Raw genomic sequence first — 3,833 nt, 5'->3', positions numbered from 1 at the left:
ATTTTTCCTACTTGAGTTGTTGTTCTGTGTGCCAATGCTGTTAATAGGCTAGGTAGATATCAGCTTGTCATTTTTCACTTGAATCACTGTAGATTTTTATTTCACCTCAGATGATGTTGTGCCTAGTGCCCTACCCTCATTTGCAATGGGAATCCTGTCACTGCCCTTAATATCACATTGTTGTTGCTGTTAGATGCAGGAAATAAGATTTGCAGCATTTGAGACATCATTAACTTTTGATCTATTTTTGCCTCGAGTATGCAACTGTCCTAATTTGTTCTCTTTGTTCCCCCTGGTTTCTGTGGCTTAAGTATCATTTACTATTATTGTTTAATTTCCTACGTGAAGGAGGTTTTGGGTCATTCGTACTTTATTTTTGCAGTTTTTAACCTCTGAAATGTACCTTTTCTCATTGCTTTTTTCCCATCTGAATTTTGAATTTTAACTCTGCCTTCTCTGCACTCCAGTCCCAGAGATGCTTAGTCAGACTCAATGATTCATTTCCTTAGATTTCAAAGTTTGCATTTGTAAGCCTCAAAACCTTCGTTCTAAGCCTGGTGTTGTCTGTCTTGAAATGTAAAATGAGAAAAGTCAGCTCATGATCAGACTTTATTCAAATCTTACTACATTTAAACCCGTACAGGAGCCAAGTCTAAAATGGTCTTATATTTTTTCACTTTTGTGAAGAAATCCATCACATAGTATATCTGTATGAGAATAAGTGGTAATCATCTTTCAGTCTTTTGCTGGGAAGTTGAAGTCTCCCGTAATTCCCATTATTGTTTATGTGTCTGATAACTGTAGACTGGAGCTAAGAGCAAAGAGCAGGCTAGCAAGGCTGTCTTTCTTTAGCAGCGATTTGCACAAAACCACTCTATTGCTGACCCATAACATTTCCCTAACCTCTGCTTCTTGCTAACACAAAGCACCATCTTATTCCATCCATCTGCCCTGGTTTCCAGACTTCCTGAGATTTATCAGTACTTGTATGGCATTCATGCCTTTATTTCACCCTTCCTGTGTTGACACTTGTCTTAAGAGTTTTAGATCCTGAACATGATCATCTCAAAGTTTGCCTGACAGTTTGGTCTTCCTCACATTGTCGTAGAGTATCAGGTCTCTACCACTTGAAATAGATTGTATTGGATTAGATTATTGGCACTGTCTCTTGTGCTGCTAGTCCATTATCTTCGCGGTCCATACAACTGGCCATCAGCGGACATGAAGTGGCCTTATCCTGCCCATTTACCTGTCTGGAAATCAGCCACTCCCTCTGCCTAGAACAGGGAATGGATTTTCCTCAGCTTTCTTCAAAAGCTCTGAAGTTTTCTGTGACCTTTCCACTTTTATGGTATGATAAGCTTTTGCTTCCACTGAAGGGTAGAAGTCATTACGAATAGTGCCAACAAAACAGAAACATAACAATGAAAATGATATTTGAATTCAGAATAGGTATTTAAAAAGTTCACCTTCTCCAGCACAAATGGGGAAAGTAAAATAAATAAATAAATAAATAGAGCAGTCCTAAATCATCAAAACTGGCCAAAGAATTAGAAGAAGCACTATTTTTCCAAGGCTGCAATGTTTTCCATTCATCTCACTGGGCCAGCAGAGCACTAGAGAGCTGGATGCACTGAAGTCCTGGCTCATACCCTAAATGACCTGCAGGAAGATCTTCTTATCTCTGTCCCCCCGTTTCTCCTTTCAATCTCTGTTTTGTCTGTTTGTATCACTAGCTATCAAAGCGCTACTGAGATATGCACGTGCAGCACCCAGCACAACCTTGTTTCAGGCTCCAGTGGGACCTTTAGGCATTACCATCCTATAAACAAGTCACAGTGATAGTGAGTGTAATTACAGTCATCAAACTATTCCAGCTCCACATCATTAGCCATGCCCTGAGCTAAATAACATTTTAATCAGTTTGATATGTCACCTGTGGCTTTCTTCACTGTCACTTGCAATCCAGCAAACTCCTTCCTTCATGTTTCTAGATTAGACAGAGGGTTCTTAACTGCAGACATCCACTTCCCTGTTCAGGAAGCAGTGAGACCTTTCATCTTCACCCAGAATTAAGATGATATCCAAGCATCATGAGACACAGCGCGTATGTCTCCTAGGCCCATCCCATAAGAGCAGGACATTTACCTCACATGAGAAGAAGACTTAATGCAGAGGCAAAGCAAGATACTCGGTGTCAAAGCCATGTCTGGATGATCATTAAAGACAGATCAAAATTACCCAGTACAGGAGGAAAATCTATCATTTGAAGAAGATTATGGTCTCTGATTATTAGTTTCAAAATTAGTTTTTTTCTTTGGATTTCCTCTGAACTTAAACTTAGTTTGGAATGCCTTTGGTTTTGAATAGTTCTGAAATTGTATTACTTCTCCTAAGGAAGTTGATAGTCTGTTCTATTTACGTGAAATTCAAATAATATTGTGAAGGATCTGCCATCACTCAGCCAGGCTGAGAGCCTTCCTGTACTTAAAGGCAACCTATAGGAAAGCTGGGGAGGGGGTCTTTATCAGGGCCTGGAGTGACAGGACATGGACTAATAGCTTTACACTGAAAAGTTAGATTTCTGATATATGTTAGGAAGAAATTCTTTACTGATAGTACTTCACATCCAGCCCCTCCAGCCCCTGGCATGTTCCCTGCAGCCCCTCCAGCCCCTGGCATGTTCCCTGCAGCCCCTCCAAGCCTGGCACAGGCCCTGAGAGCTGGCTCCGGGGACGACCCCATTGCTGTCTCAGGCGCCAATACACACAAGGGGAAGGAATGCATGCAGAAGTCATCTCGTTTCGGAAGGGCAGAAAGTCCTCCCAAGAAGGGGAAGGAGCAAGAGGAAGGCGAGGCAGCCTACCCCAAGGTAGGGCCATCCCAGGGCACAGGAAGCTGTTGGAAAGGAGAGCAGAGAGAAAAGCAGCAGGAAGCAGGTGATCCCCATCCCTGGGCGAGCTGCGAGCCATGGGACAAGATTGCAGCTGTCCTCCAGGTGAGCACATTGTCAGCTGGCTGCTGCGCTGCTGGGATAGCAGCTGCGGGAGCCTGGCAGCAGAGGGCAGGGAAGCCAAGCAGCTGGGATCCTTCTCTGGGGAAGGGGGCACTGAGAAAGCGCTTGCAAACGGGGCACAAGCCCTCAGCCTCTGGAGGCGTGAAGGAAAGGGATCCCTTCTGGGAAGATGCTGTGGGCTTGCTGAGGCTCGAAGAACAGACGGTGCTGGCTGCTACCAGCGTGCTGCAGCAGCGGCAAGACAGAGCCGTGGTGGTTTTCCTCAGCCGGCCAGCTGAGCTCCAGCACAAGCGCTCTCTCCCTGCCCCTCCTCCAACGCCAAGGGGAGAAAAGAGGCTGGCAAGGGCTCAAGGGCTGCCAGAAGGACAGGGAGATCACTCCACAAGGAGCGTCACGGGCAAAGCAGGCTCAGCACAGCCTGTTCCAGTCCAGCCCGGGGCCTGCTCCTGCGGGGGCTCTCCACAGGCCGCGGCCTCCTCCAGGCCACAGCCACCTGCTCCACTGGGGGCTCCTCCACCCGCAGGGGGGCTGCAGCGTGGAGATCTGCTCCACGGGGGACCCATGGGCTGCAGGGGGACAGCCTGCTCCACCAGGGGCCTCTCCCTGCACAGGCCGCAGGGGAACTGCTGCTGTGAGCCTGGAGCACCTCCTGCCTCCTGCTGCACGGACCTTGGGGGCTGCACAGAGCTTTCTCACTCCTCCCTGAGCCAGACGCTGCTGGGCAGCAGCTTTTGTTCCCTTTCTTAGATGCAAGATCTTCTTAAATTCAGTCCAGCCAAGTAGGAAAAGTAAATGTGGACAGCTGTATCTTGGCAAA

This window comes from Aythya marila (genome assembly GCF_965140915.1).
Source record: "Aythya marila genome assembly, contig: HAP1_HAP1_SCAFFOLD_176, whole genome shotgun sequence".
NCBI lineage: Eukaryota > Metazoa > Chordata > Aves > Anseriformes > Anatidae > Aythya > Aythya marila.
Note: the sequence above shows the minus strand (reverse complement) of the source record.